We start from the raw sequence: 16,822 nt of genomic DNA on the forward strand, positions 1-16,822 counted from the left end.
CCTGTGCCGTAAGCCAGCTGCCAGGTGGAAGAGCCCCAGTGTTCCCCCTTCCCTGGCATCTAGAGCACAAATGCAGTTTCTAAGTCATTGTTGTCAGACCATTTACAGACATTCTTGTTGTTTTATGGAAACCAGAAACAAGGGAGAAATAAGATGAATGTGGAGTGACTGAGAACTCCTTACCATGCCCAAAATAATAGGTCCTTGTTTCTGGGTATATACATGTCCTGGGAGGGGTCTTTTCCCTGGAAGTCACTATTCTCTTTTCCCTTAGTTCATCCCTCCTCAATTCTGTCCTTCCCCATATCCCTCACCATTTTCTACCAAAACAGTGTGGATTTCATAAGATCAGGGAATTTGATGTCAAACCCTATTCTGATCAGAAAACTACGGGAAAATAGCCATTATTGGAAGTTCAGTGACCAAGTTTGACTGCAGAAGCTTACTGAAAGTTGAATACGAAATAAACATAGGAGACACAGAAAAATTTGATAAGAACCTCTGCTCTGTCACCTCATGCTCTCACGTCCAAAATATAGGGACACAGGAAATTTTAGTATCTAATTTGTATATGATTAAAGTACGTGTCAGTCATAATATTTACATTTCCTGAAATACAGAAAGCGTAAGAAATATTTGAATTCATTGTGTAAGGTGCATTAAACAAAATATATAGGATTGCAAAAATATTCCATCAGGGAAAATACTCAAGAGTATGTAAAGAAATTAACAGTGGGCTTAACGACTGACGTCCCGTGGTGAAGGTGAATTGCAGGAATTGTTCAATATTAGGAAATTGGCCACACTCTACCCATGGCCTCATTTTACTATGAAATTCAAATAAACCCAAAGAGAATAATCTTCCCATTGTCATCACCTTGTTGACTAACACACAAGCACCTGTAGCCATGTTCTCTTGCTGTTGTCCTCGGTGAGCCTCTTTGCCGTTATCTTTCACTGTCACGGTGGAGTCCATACCATCCTGTCTAATGAAAGATTTTCCTTCCGGACTGACACCATTTTCCACCCAAATCTTAAATTTTGGCTTTTCTGTGGGATATCTTCAATCGGCACACACCTGCTGAAACCTCTCCCGAATTTACAATGCTCACCATAGACACCCTGAAGCCTCTTTACTTCCACACTGTTTGTGTGACTCCGTTATTGCAAAAGTCCTTGAGAAGCATGTCTCTAGTTATTGCCCCCACTGCCTCACCTCCCTTTTTTGCTTCCACACGTTCAACAGAGGCTTCTACACTCCCCTTACCTCTTCTGTCAGGGTCATCTTAGGCTTTCATATTCTACCAAATTCAAGAGTCAGTTCTCAGTCATGTATCTTACTTGACCTCTTAGCATTTGATATAGTTGGGATACGTTCATCCTACGTAGCTCACATTGAAATCTATATCCCCACTGTGACAAGGTGATGAGGTTGTGGGATGTCATTGTGGTCATTTGAAGGTGGTCCTGGAGAGGGGATTCGATTGTGAGGACTGTACTCTAGGGAATGGATTAATCCATTCTTTGTTTAATGGCGGTCATGTGCATTGTTCTGATGTCTTCCAATGTTAAATGTATGAGAAGTTGTCTCACTCTCTCTCCTCCTGTCATTCTCATCATGTGACACCCTGCATTGCTGTGAAATTCACTATGAACCAAAGAGGCCCCCACCAGATGAGTGACATGGACTTTGGACTTCCCAGTTTCAAAAACTATAACTGATAAATACCGTTTCTTTCCAAATTACCCCACCTCAGGTGTTTTTGTTACAGGCAACAGAGATGACTAATACATCATTGATCCCATGATGTGTCTTGGAACACGTTATCAACACCTTCAGGGACATCACATTTTCTCCATCTCTGCTTCTTACTCCTGAACCCACTATCTTATTCTACCCCTGGTTCATCTCTTTCTCAATGAATAGCCTCTACATTCATGTGTTTGCTGAAGCCAACTAGGAATCATGATCTCCTCTCTTCTCCTTACACATCAGAGCGTCTGTTGAACTATGGCAACATCCTGTTATTTTAAAGTTTTACCTTCAAACCAAATCTCAAGTGCAACTGCTTTTCACCACATGTATTAATGGCCCATGTAAGCCAGCCTTATTTCTAGCTTTGTCAAATAGTGATTCTACTCTAGCCTTGACTGTCATTTCCCACAGTAACCAATTTAAATACATTTTTAACTTTTTTTCAATATTTTACCATGGGCTGCAAACTGTCAGTTTAATTGCTTAAGAATGAAATCCAAAATATATTAGTGTAGCTGAGGCACTACAACATGGGGTTCCTGTCTAGATTTGATTGTACTGATTCTCTCTACCTAATTGACATAACACTAACTACTCTGTCCTTCTTAATAATCCTCCAATATATCAAGCTTTTTCCTACCTTTCTAAAGCATACTTTGTCATTTTATTCAAACTGCTCATGTGTCAGCCCCTTGAGTCCTTCTCTGAATACACAAAACCTATCAATGTCTTTACCCTGCTTTGTTTATCAACATAATGGTCACTGAGAGACAGCCAGCATCTCAAATCCCTGCCTCCTGGGATTCATACTCTTGTGCACTCCCTGACCATATTATATCAAGATCAGGGTGTGTGCTAATTGAACATGCCAGAAGTGGTTGAATGTCACTTTTGAGATTAAGTTGTAAAATAAACTGTGGTTTTAATTTTTGTTTTTCAGTTTCTTCACTTGTCTCTCTCTCCTCCCCCATCTCTGTCTTTGTCTCTCATCCCTTTCTTTGGAAATAGACAGCTACTATGTTCAGGATGTCAATGGACAGGACATGCATCCAAGTGATGCTCTTAGAGTCTCGGACATTTGCTGTCATCATGGGAAAGTGTGTAAAGTACAGGAGAAAGAAAAGCCTCCCAACTGCAATCCTTCATAATCCGATTGACCCCTATCACAACCTGACTCTCTTCAATTTGTTTCTAACATGGACTGTGCTGGATTGATTTGTGTTTTCCTGGAAATTCCCTTTTCTGCTCTGAAATAGTATGTAGTATCTTGAGTTAACACATATATTTTCCTTCTTTCTTTCTTTCTTTTTCTCATGAATCACATAGTAACACAGCTTCCTGTAACTGATTTTATGAGAGACAAAAGCTTTCAAGAACTTTTCGGTCTGAAAATATGTGTAGTATATCTTCACACTTGATTTTACCATCTCACTAGAAATACTGGGTTCTAGGTTGATGATCACTTCCACGCAGAAGTATTATGACCCTGTTCCACTGTCTTCTGACTTGTAACATTCTCTGTCATTCTGAGTCTTTTTTCACTGTGGATGAGCTTTTGTCACTGGAATCTTCAGGGTCCTCTTTGAATTCCTGCAACATAATTAGGTTGACTTTGATGTGGGTCTAGTTTTGTTGATTGTGTTGGGTATGCAGTATTCTGAGAGAGGCTTTTATCCTGGGCCCTGCACTTTAGAAAGGGCCCCACCCACACACCAAAACCTAAGGTATGGTTCAGTCCTTTTACCCTCATTATAAAATATTTTAAAAGTTTAGCAAGGTAATAAAAAATAAGTTGTGGAAGAGGTGCACAGGCTGAAGAAGGGTTTTCCAGACTTGTGGATACAGAATTGAGAGTACGTACAGGAAATAAATTCACATCCTCTGCTCTGGGGCATGAGAGAAAAGGGGTTGGTTTTGTTTAGAGTTATTCACCTCCAATCAAACAACGAGCACATGGAGCCAGACAAATTCACCATCTCCCACCATAACCACACTCCCTGCCACTCTTTTGCTCAATAGTGTAGTTTGGGGACTTTGTAAAATGTCTTGCACATCCTAAATCAGAAGTGAAGCATTGAAAGAGAGGTCCTTACACCCTCATAACATGTGCAATCTGCTTCTGTAGAATTGCTTGCTTAACCTAAGTAGCTCCATTTTACCCCCTGTCTGATCTGCAGACTACCCCCCACTTCTGCATGAGAAACTGTTGACCTTCTCATAGAAACAAAAGCTGTTGCATAGAAACAGGAGCCATACACAGTAAACTATTACATGGAAACAGGAACCATACACAGTGGACTATTACATGGGAACATACACAATGAAAAGTTGTATGCTTGGTTGCTCTAATGGCTCATTCTTGGCTTCTGTGACCTAGCTCCCTAGCTTCCTTTGTGCACCTGGACAAACCCGTGTGCCAACGGGATGTAGTTTTTGCCTTTAAAAACTCCACAAGACCAAGGTCCAATGCTGCTCTTCCTTGGTTGCTCCTTGGGAGATGGTCGCTGGCCAGCTGGAGTGAATAAACTGCCCTTTTCTGCACGAGTGGCATATAAGTGCATTTCTTGTAGGAGGGTGCCTCACAACATTTTGGAGGTCCCAGCAAGATTCTTTCTCTCATGAGTATGTCCCTCCCTGCACTTTTCTCCCAGGAGAAGATAGAGAAGCTGTTCCTTTTCTCTCTGTAGGCAGACGGGGCACTTTACTCTCTCCCCAGGTAGGTGGGATCTCAGTAAGGGACAGTGCACCAATGGTTGGACTTAGTGGGAGGCTGGGTGCAGCATTAACTCCCCTAGTCCTTGGGCTCATGAGACATTGCTGGGCCCATTGGTAATTTGGATTGGGTTTGGGACTTGCATGTCAGTAGGAATTGTGTTTCTGTGTTTGTTTTTTGTCTTTGTCATTGTGATTGTTTTGTCTGTAGATTTCTTAGAGTAATTTTGGACGTTGCCACTTGTCTCTGTCTTTTGTGCATTGCCAGTTGTGTGTTTTTGTGTGTCATTAACTGTGGTCTTATATAACAAATGGGACAAAATTCCTCCTAACAGGTCTATGGGATGACCCCCTTACATAGAGGTTTGGATTGATATAATCTCTGACATGCCATCATGACTAAAAAGGTACCATAAAAAAAAGTCCCAAGGTGAATGGAAATAGAAAACTGTCTGTGCTTTTAACTAAGCCTTCTCTTCCAGCTTCTCCAAAGAAGAGCACCTCCCATACTCTCTGATGCCTCTGCAGACCCAATGTGGCTTTAAAAATTGAGAATAAGCTAAGAGTATTTCCTTTAATAATTTCTTCTCCCTTCACTGGAGAAGATTTTAAAATTTGGGGAAGGTTGATGATAAGTTAAACAGCAGTAGTTCATAACAGCAATGATTTAATCTCTGAATATACTATAACCAAAGAAAAGAATTTGAAAAACGGTTGTAGGATTGCTAGATTAGTCCCAGAATGTCAACCTCATTTTCAGTTTATTGGCTTTTGTTACTTTATGTCATGCTGACCTTATTGGTAAACACAGGTTTGTCTGCATTCTTTCCACTCATGGAGAAAATGGGGAAAACATTACTTTTAAGTTGGTTGAAAGCATTAACTGACAAAACACTTCAGAAAAATATAAATTAGGCAGCTAAGAAAGCATACTCTGTTCATTACTTGAAAAAATACATATATCCTCATTAACTCCACAGTGTAACAGTTGTCAGAGTCAACATTTAGGTAAATATAAATAAAATATTTAAGTGGCAATGTAAATAGATTTCAGGGCATATACATAGCTTTTTCCTAAAGAATTGCTCTGGCAACTTTGTTAAAAACCAATTGACCAGAACTATGGGTGTATTTCTAGACTTTCTTTGCCTGTTTCCCATACTCAGAGTGGCACTGCCTCTCCCTGCTGTTCCTCCAACCCCCTGCTCTCACTCCAACAGGCTCCCTTGCCTCCCAGAACTCCTCAAGACCAGGCTCCCTTCACAGTTTACAACTGGAAAAATCAAAATCCTTCTTTCTCAGAAGAACTGCAGGGCCTCATCTCCCTCCTGGAGACTGTTTTCTTCACCCACCAGCCTACATGGGATGATTGTCAGCAGCTCCTGCAGACTCTCTTCACATCGGAAGAACACAAGTGGATCCAGAGGGAGACCCTGAAAACTGTTACTGGTCACAGTGGCTGACCCTCTGATGACCCCATTCACCTTGAATGTGTGTTGCCCTCTAACACACCTGGGTAGGACCCAAACATGGACCAAGGTAAGGGGGCTCTCAACCTGTATCACCAGACTCTCCTTAGGGGACTTCGCACAGTAGCCTGGAAGCCCACGAACCTATCAAAAGTAAGTGAAACTATTCAGGGACCAAATGACACCCCCGTCGCTTTCCTGGAATGGCTTATGGAGGCTCACAGGACCTAAACTCCTGTGGACACTGAGACCCCAGAAAACTGGGGGTGGATGATAAATATTGCCTTTGTTACCCAGTCAGCCCCAGGTATTAGGAGAAAGCTTCAAAGACAGAAAGGACTTCAAGGAAAATTGTTATTTGAGCTGGTTGAAATTGCCCAGAGGGTCTTTAATGACAGAGATAGTCCAGACAAGAAACAAACCAAAAAGGTAGACCTTAAGGATGCCTTTGTCAGCCCTTCTGCTGGCCGAACTAAGCCAACCTCTCTTTGCCTTTGAATGGACTGACCCTGGGGGAGGATACTATGGAAAATTAACTTGAACTCACCTCCCCCAAGGATTTAAAAATTCCCCAACCTTATCTGATGAAGCCTTTCACCCTGTTTGTTGCCGAGATGCCAGGCATTGCCAAGGGGATGCTCACCAAGCCCTGAGACCATGGAAGAGGACTATCACCTACCTCTCCAAGAGGTTGAACATTGTTGCTGCAGGATGGCCAACCTGTCTCTGAGCCATAATGGCAACTGTTTTACTAGTAAAAGAGGCTAACAAGACATATGCTTAGTGGCCCCCCACTCTGTACAGACAAAGTGAACCTGAACGTTAGCTCATCAACTCCCGCTTCACCCAGTATCAGGCTTTACTTCTAGATCAACCCCTAAAACCTAGGGCTCTAAATCTTGCTACCCTCCTCTTGGATGACAACCCAACCAAACCTGCCCATGACTGCCTTGAAACAAATGAGACACTCCAAAGTCTCCGGCCAGACCTGACTGATGTGCCCTGGACAGAGCCTAATGAAATGCTGTTCACTGATGGAAGCAGTTCCATCTCCAATGGAATCAGGTATGCCAGGACAGCCATGGTAACTTTAGATCAGGTCATTTGGGCTCAAGCCTTAAGCCAAAGAACAATGGCTCAAAAGGCTGAACTCATAGCCCTAATACAGGATTTAAAGCATGGAAAAGATCAAAAATACTAGCCCTCCTTGAGGCCACATGGTGTCCAAAAAGAGTGGCCATCATACATTGTCCAGGGCACCAGAAAGATAACTCATTTGAGACCCAAGGCAACACTGCTACAGATTTGACTGCCAAAGAGGCCACATTAAAACCAGTGGGGCCATTTGACTCTTTAATAGTCATTCTGGCACCTCAATTGCCACCGACTCCCCATTATACTAAAGAAGAAGTAAAACATGCTAAGATCTTAAAAGCTTCCAACAAGCCATGAATTAGAAAATTCTGCCAGACCAAAGGATTTATTTGCCACAGGCTCTAGTCAGATTGCTGATTAAACAGATACATTGAGGAACACACTTTGGATCCACAAAATTAACTGAACTTTTAAAAAATATTATTACATCCAAGATCTTGACAAAATAACAAAATTCTTTGTTACCAGATATGAAATTTGTTCACAAGTAAATCCAGGGCCAAAAGCAAGGCTGCTCATTGGAACCAGAATGCAAGGAACCAACCCTGGCAAACACTGGGAAATTGACTTCATCGAGGTAAAACCTGGACAATATGGGTATCTCTACATTTTGGTGTTCATAGACACTTTTTCTAGATGGGTAGAAGCATTTCCTACCAAAACTGAAACCTCTCAGACAACACTAAAAAAATTGTTATGAGAAGTTGTCCCCTAATTTGGCCTTCCTGTAACCTTGGGGTCTGACAATGGCCTGGCTTTCACAGCCCAAATTTCCCAATTATTAGTGAAAACATTAAAAATAAATTTGAATTTACATTATATTTATAGGCCACAAAGTTCAGGACAGGTAGAATGAATAAATTGGACTTTGAAAGAAACACTTACCAAATTAAAACTAGTGACTGGTGAGAGCTGGGTGAGCCTCCTTCCCTTTGCCCTCCTAAGGGCTAAACGCACCCCCTACATACAAGGAATCACACCCTCTCTGTTGCCCCACCTCAGAGATGACAAACTTGCTGAAATCACTAACCATAACCTTCTTTAGTCTATGCCAGATTTAGTCTATGTCAGAGAGGCCTACCCACCGACGAAAGCAATTGGTCAATTCTGCAAAAAGGCCTCCTGGAATTTGAGAGGGGTTACATTGAATCTATCAATCAATTTGGTAAAAATTGACATCTTAACAATATTGTCTTCTAGTCCATGAACATGAAATGTCTCTGCATTTATTTAGATTGCCTTTAATTTCTATTAGCAGTATTTTGTAGTTTTCAACAGACAAGTCTGGCATGCCTTTATTAAATTTGTTCCTCAACATTTTATTCTCTTCAATGCTATTGTGAATGATACTGTTCAGTTCATTTTCAGACTGTTCATTGCTAGTATATAGAAGTACAATTGCTATTTTCATTTTAATCTCAGGTCCTCAAACTTGCCAAACATGTTTAGTTCTAGTAGCTTTCTGTATGAATTCCTCAGTATTTTCTACACACAGGACCATACCATCTATGGATAAAGACACTTTTACTTGTTCCTTTCCAACCTGGACCTCCTTTTTTGTCATGAGCAGACTGGCTAGCATACAATGCTCTCCCCATACAATGCTGCATAAAAATGGCAAGAATGGGTATGCTTGCCTTATTCCTCAGTTTATGGGAAAAGCACCCAGTCTTTCACCATTAAGTATGATGTTAGCTGTGGGCTTTTTGTACATGCACTTAGATTAAGAAAGGTGCTTTCTATTCCTAGTTTATTGAGAGTTTTTCCAATTAAATAACAATTTTAAAATGCAAAGTGCTTTGATAAAAAGATTTACACCAAGTGGTCAATCTGACAATGTTGTAAAAAGTTAATTTTTTTCTCTTTGCTGTGTTCATTGTGTCCTACACAGAGGCTGAACCTATCTGAATGCACAGCAGCAGCTGCACCCATATATAATCCACACAATCAGACTAACAAGGAGGATTATATATAGCTCTAGGGAGGCCTGTTGTTTCTATACCAACCATTTGGATATTATTATATTAGAGACAGCCTTGCATTAGTCAGAAAACACATTAAAGAAAGAGAAGAGTCATATAGTAATAATAAAAATGGGTTTGAAAATCTTTTTCCTGGTCACCTTGGTTAACGACCTTAATAACAGCAATCTCTGGTCCCCTACTCCTCCTTCTCCTCCTAGTTACTCTTGGACGCTGCCTCACTAGCTACATTCAAAAATGAGTACAATCAGTCAAACTCCTTGTCTTACATACTAAGTACAACAAATTAAGTACTGATGAATCAATGATTGATTCCTTCCTAAAGAGGAGTTGGGAATGAAATAGAGCTCCCTACACCCTCATCACATGCGCTATCTGCTTCTGTAGAATTGCTTGCTTAACCTAAGTAACTCCATGTTGCCCTCTGTCTGATCTGCAGACTACCCCTCTCTCTTGCACGAGAAACCATTGACCTTCTCACAGAAACAAAAGCTGTTGCATAGAAACAGGAGCCATACACAGTAAACTATTACGGGGGAACAGGAGCCATACACAGTGAACTATTACATGGGAACATACACAATGAAAAGTTGTATGCTTGGTTGCTCTAACGGCTCATTCTTGGCTTCTGTGACCTAGCTCCCTAGCTTCCTTTGTGCACCTGGACAAACCTGTGTGCCAACAGGATGTAGTTTTTGCCTTCAAAAACACCATGAGACCAAGGCCCAATGCTGCTCTTCCTTGGTTGCTCCTTGGGAGATGGTCGCTGGCCAGCTGGAGTGAATAAACTGCCCTTTCTGCATGAGTGGCATGTAAGTGCATTTCTTGTGGGAGGGTGCCTCACAACAGGGGGAGGGAGAAAGTCTTGCCTAGCAGATCCCACAGGAGCTTGACCAGGGCAGTCCTGGGCCCCAATCCAGTTCCCCCCTGCTACTTCAGAAGAAAGCCTACCCCACCTCTCACCCCACACCCCAGCTTGCAGTGTCAGGGTTGGTGCAGGGAGACACATAGCTCCTTTGTCTTCTAGGGTATATCCAAGGACAATTTCCAAAGAATAGGCTGCTGGAGTTGGATGGAAATGTCACCTGAAATGAGGGTCTAGTCAGCTTTGTATCCTGTGCATATTTAGCATGTGGGCCTTCATTTGTATTCCTGCACTGAGTCCTGCAAATGGTAAGTATGGGCTTGTGTATGATCACTGGGCCCTTTCTACATGGAGAATCATCCTTACATTCTAGGAAATATTTTGTGGTATTTCACTGATAATTTCATTACCATAGTTTTCTGTTTTCTTTGTCTAAAATTCATGTTAGTAGAATTTTTTAATTTTCTTTGCACCTCTAAGACCATCTCTTCTCCTTTCTTTCCACTTCAACTTATTATCAACTGAGTTTAGAATACCCATGTTTGTTTTTATTATCTGGTCTCACCATTACTTGTCAGCATTCTATTACATTTCAGGGATGTAGTATCTCTACCTGTCTCTCAAAATATCTTAAACTGTCTCTAAAAACTTTATTATGTTTCTTATTGTGTCCCTTTTTCTGCTAAATTCCCTTTTGTCTTTTTCTTTGGGTCTCATTGGATGAATATTATCTCCACAGGTGTGTTGACCCTTAGTTTCTCTTCATACTCAAGAATCACCATAATTTATATGTTGGAAAAGTAATTATGCCAACATTCTAAGGAATCAAGCCAAATGGCTACCCATGATTCTAAATGGAGGCTTCTATGCTCACTATTTTGTTAAACAGCACATCCTGGGGTGACCAGTGACTTACAGCTTGCTTAAGTCAATGGACATTTTTCAATCTTCATCTTAACTTGCTTCTCAGCAATGATGGACACGGTTTACAGTTCTGTCCTACTTAAAACACACTCTTCCTTTGGGCCTATGGTACTGTCTGCACACGCTTTATGTTCTAACTACTGGTTGTTACACTTAGGACTACTTTGTGTGTAACATATTTATTGAGTATCTTTCCAGAACCCAGAATTCTCTTCTCCTCCGTACCTACCCTTTGCCTGGTAAACTGCTATTCAGACTTTGCTATGAACTTGCATGGGATTGTGCTAATTTTCTTTGTCAGGTCTATCTCAGTTTGTAATTATGCATTCATGGGTGAATTTATTTTAATTATAACCCCATTTCCTTCAGATCTGCAATGTCTTAAATAGTAGTCATAAGCCACATGTATCTGTTTTACTTTAAATTAATTTAGTTGGGGGTATAAATTTCAGATTTTGAATCATATTAGGCACATTACAAGCCCTTAATATCCACATATCTACTAGATTCTATATTGAAGAGCAGATATAAAACATTTATATCATCTCAAAAACTTCTTTTAGACAGCACTGCCTTAGAATTGAAACTGCATTAGAGAAAAACTGGATCTGGTTTAGCTCAACAGTTTGTCCCTGATGCCTAACATGGTGTTTGTCAAATGACCAAGTAAATGGATGTTGGATACAGTCCTATCTAGTATTTCCACCTTAAAAAAAGCAACCTAAATACCTAAAATCAGAGAAAAGGATAAACATTACAATCATTAGCAAAAATTAAAGATATTTGTAAAGTTTTGGTACTGTAATGGTGAAATGTTTACTAATTAAATCATGGTAAGTGAGGGAAGTGATGTAGAATATACATACTGCTTCACTCTAGAACACTACCAGAGACTGTGCACTACCTACCACTACCCTCATGATCCAGGTGGATGCAGGACAGCACCATCTTGAAACCAGAGCCATAATGGGAGCATGCCCTGCTCTGGGGCCAGTAGCCACTGTGCATCCCCAGCCTTAGTGCTGTTCCCTCATCCCAGCACACTCATCTCAGAGACTACAAGGCCATGATCCTGGTGGCTTAAAGCCTGGGCTGACAGCAGCTGTGACTCCAGTTCTGTAGTCTGGAAAGCCTCCTCTAGTACTCATATACAGATGCACACCCATGTTCCTGGCCAGATATCAGACAGGCAGACCCTCTTAGGTGGAATACATCCCACTGCTCCCATGACTCTGAGATCCACCAGATGACTGAGTTGTGTGCACCTGAGCCTCCAACCAGAAAGACAGATCATGGGTCTCTAAACTAAAAAGTATGACTGCAGGCCAGTGGAAATAAAGTAAATCCACCTCTCCTGGAGAAGTGTCCAGAAGGCTAGCAGCCCTGACACCTGTCCCAGAAGTACCTGTGCCAGCCCCCTTACTGCTGGCCTACCTAGTGGCATTGCCGACTGCTAAGAAGGAGCTAATGGGTCACTCCACTGAAGAAATGAATTGCAGTACTGCCCACTACCAGTGAAGGATCTGGACAGGCCCTCTTACTGCAGGCCTGCCTAGTGACCTTGCCCACTGACTGGAAAGCAGCTGGCCAGACCCACTGCTGCAGGCCCACCTAGCATTCTTGACAAAATCCTGTGAAGGAGCTGAATGGGTCTCTCCGTGGCCCTTCCAAGAGGCCTTGCTCGAGAAATGGCTCAGAAGCTCTGCCCTTCATAGTCCAGCTCCTTAACGGAAGAGAAGAGCACAACCTTACATATACCCCAGAACTGGCACAGAAGAAGGGCCACTGGCAGACTCATGCTCAACTAGTGGACCCAAAGTACACCCACACGTCTACATCAGAGAAACAGCTCACCTCTTACATGAACAACCTGGCCCTGAACCTTTGAGCCATCACATTCACGTGCATCCAAGTGAGAAATAGCTTTGCTGATATGACCCCGGTGTACCTATCTCTGGCCAGGGACAGGTACTGCTGAGAGAGCTGGGGTAGATGGGGGATGAATTTTACATCTTACTACAAGTAAAATGAAAGGCTTAGGGGATTTTAAGCAAGAACGTGATATGATCTAATTTCTGTTTCTTGAAAGATCAGGCTGGCTGTTATCAGGAGAGCTCATACGGTATATGTGGTAGAGGGCAAGAGAGTTGAGAAGACCAGGTAAAAGGCTGTTGAAGTCTTCCAGAGGGAGGGAATCATTGCTGGAAACAAGGCCTCATAGTAGAGTGTATACCACGGGTCATATGTGGAATATATTTAAAATGGTGCCATAAGGATGTGCTAATGGGCTGTGCCTGGAGGAGTGAGACATCAAAAGGAACTCAGATATTTCTGAAAAACTGGGTGAAAAAACTATCTTTTAAAAAAAGTTTTTATTTTGTCAATATACAATGTGGTTGATTATTGTGGCCCATTACCAAAACATCCCTCCCTCCCCCCTCTCCCCCTTCCCTCCTAACAATGTCCTTTCTGTTTGCGTGTCGTATCTATTTCAAGGAATTGCATTTGGTATGTCTTCTGCCCTTCCGCCTTTTTTGTGTGTGTGTATTTATTTATTTTTATCTCCCACCAATAAGTGAGAACACGTGATATTTCTCTTTCTGGGCCCGACTCGTTTCACTTAATATAATTCTCTCTAGGTCCATCCATGTCCTTGCAAATGGCAGTATTACATTCTCTGTTATACCTGAGTAGTATTCCGTTTTGTAGATATACCACATTTTCCATATCCACTCATCCGATGATGGATATTTGGGCTGGTTCCAACTCTTGGCTATTGTAAAGAGTGCTGCAATGAACACTGGGGAACAGGTATACTTTCGAATTGATGATTTCCATTCCTCTGGGTATATTCCCAGCAGTGGGATAGCTGGGTCATATGGTAGATCTACCTGCAATTGTTTGAGGAACCTCCATAACATTTTCCATAGAGGCTGCACCATTTTTCAGTCCCACCAACAATGTATGAGAGTTCCTTTTCCTCCACAACCTCATCAGCAATTATCATTCTCAGTCTTTTCAGTATTAGCCATCCTAACTGGGGTGAGATGGTATCTCAGTGTGGTTTTGATTTGCATTTCATGGATGCTGAGGGATGTTGAGCATTTTTTCATATGTCTGTTGGCCATTTGTATATCTTCCTTAGAGAAATACCTATTTAGCTCTTTTTCCCATTTTTTAATTGAGTTACTTGTTTTTTTCTTGTAAAATACTTTGAGTACCTTGTATATTCTGCATATTAATCCTTTGTGAGATGTGTATTTTGCGAATATTTTCTCCCACTCTATTGGTTGTCTTTTAACTTTGTTAATTGTTTCTCTTGCTGTGCAGAAGCTTTTTAGTTGATATAATCACATTTGCTTATGTTTCCTTTGGTTGCCTGTGCTTTTGGGGTCATATTCATGAAGTCTGTGTCCAGTCCTACTTCCTGAAGTGTTTCTCCTACATTTTCTTTAAGAGGTTTTATTGTTTCAGGGTGTATATTTAATTTTTAATTCACTTTGAGTTTACTTTAGTGTATGGTGAAAGGTATGGGTCTAGTTTCATTCTCCTGCATATTGATATCCAGTTCTCCCAGCATGATTTGCTAAGAGGCAGTCTCTTTCCCAGTGTATAGGCTTGCTGCATTTGTCAAAGATCAGATGGCTGTAGGTGTGTGGGTTGATGTCTGGATTCTCTATTCTATTCCATTGATTAGTGTGTCTGTTTTTATGCCAGTATCATACTGTTTTGGTTATTATAGCTTTGTAATATAGTTTAAAGTCAGGTAGTATTTTGCCTCCAGCTTTATTTTTTTTGCTCAGCATTGCTTTGACTGTGCGTGTCTTTTGTTATTCCATATAAGTGTCTGGATAGTTCTTTCCATTTCTGAGAAAAATGTCATTGGAATTTTGATGGGGGATTGCATTGAGTTTGTATATCACTTTGGGTAGTTTGGATATTTTCACTATGTTGATTCTTCCAATCCAAGAACATGAGATATCTTTCCATCTTCTTGTATCCTCTCTACTTTCTCTCAGCAGTGGTTTGTAGTTCTCATTATCGAAATTTTTCACATCCTTGGTTAATTCTATTCCTAAGTATTTTATTTTTTTTGTTGCTATTGTAAATGGGAAAGCTTTCTTGATTTCTCTTTCTGCATGTTCACTACTGGAGAATAGAAATGCTACTGATTTTGTGGCTTGATTTTGTATCCTGCTACTGTGCTGAAATCATATATCAACTCCAAGAGTTCTTTTGTGGAAGCTTTAGGCAGATCGATATATAGGATCATGTCATCTGCAAACAGGGACAGTTAGACTTCATCTTTTCCAATCTGGATGCCTTTATTTCCTTCTATTTTCTGATTGCTCTGGCTAGTACTTCAAACCCTCTGTTGAATATGAGTGGTGAGAGTGGGCATCCTTGTCTACTTCCTGTTCTTAAAGGAAAAGCTTTCAGCTTTTCCCCATTCAGGATGATATTAGCAGTGGGTTTATCATGTATGGCTTTAATTATGTTGAGATATTTTCCATCTAAACCTAACTTATAGAGGGACTTTGTCATGAATGAATGTTGAATTTTATCAAATACTTTTTCAGCATCTATAGAGATGATCATATGGTCCTTGTGTTTGATTTTATCAATATGGTGTATCACATTTATTGATTTGCATATGTTGAAGCAAACTTGCATCCCTGGGATGAATCCAACTTGATCGTGGTGAATAATTTTACATATGTGTTGCTGTATTCTGTTTGCTAGTATTTTAGTGAGGATTTTTACATCTATATTCATCAAGGATATCAGCCTGTAGTTTTCTTTTTTAGTTGTATCTTTACCTGGTTTTGGAATCAGGATGATGTTTGCTTCATAGAATGAGTTTGGGAGATTTGTGTCCGTTTCAATGTTTTGGAATAGTTTGTAAAGAATCGGTGTCAATTCCTCTTTGAATGTTTGGTAAAATTCTGCTGTACATCCATCTGGCCTGGGCTTTTCTTTGTTGGGAGCCTTCTGATAGCAGCTTCAATCCTCTTTATTGTTATTGGTCTGTTCGGATTTTCTACGTCTTCATGGCTCAGTTTTGTGAGGTTGTGTGTGTCCAGAAATTTATCTATTTCCTCCAGATTTTCAAATTTGTTGGCATATAGTTGTTTATAGTAGGCTCGAATGATTCCTTGTATTTCAGATGAATCAGTTGTAATATGACCTTTTTTCATTTCTAATTTTGTTATTTGAATCTTCTCTCTTCTTTTTTTTTGTTAGCCATGCTAATGGTTTGTCAATTTTATTTATCTTTTGAATAAAACCAACTTTTTGATTCATTGATCTTTTGTATTACATTTGGGTATTAATTTCATTAAATTCTGCTCTGATCTTAATGATTTCTTTCCGTCTGCTAACTTTAGGTTTGGATCGTTCTTTTTTTTCTAGTTCTTTAAGGTGAAGTGTTAGGTTGTTCACTTGCCATCCCTCCATTCTTCTGAAGTGAGCATTTAATGCAATAAATTTTCCCCTTAGTACTGCTTTTGCAGTATCCCACAGATTTTGGTATGATGTATCATTATTTTCATTACTTTCAATAAATTTTTTGTTTTCCTGCTTGATTTCTTCTTGGACCCATATGTCATTAAGTAGAATGCTGTTTAATTTCCATGTGTTTGTATAGTTTCCAGAATTTCATTCATGATTGATTTGTAATTTTAATCCATTGTGGTCTGAGAAAATACATGGGATAATTCCATTTTATTTTAACTTGTTGATACTTGATTTGTGACCTAATATGTGATGTATCCTGGAGAATGATCCATGTGCTGATGAGAAGAATGAATATTCTGAGGTTGTTGGGTGGAATGTTCTGTAGATATCTGCCAAGTCCAATTGGTCTAGAGTATTGTTTAGATCTTGTGTTTCTCTGCTGATTCTTTGCCTAGATGATCTGTTCAATATTGACCGTGGGGTGCTCAGGTCCCCTGCTATT

Source organism: Cynocephalus volans, chromosome 12 (genome assembly GCF_027409185.1).
Source record: "Cynocephalus volans isolate mCynVol1 chromosome 12, mCynVol1.pri, whole genome shotgun sequence".
Lineage (NCBI taxonomy): Eukaryota > Metazoa > Chordata > Mammalia > Dermoptera > Cynocephalidae > Cynocephalus > Cynocephalus volans.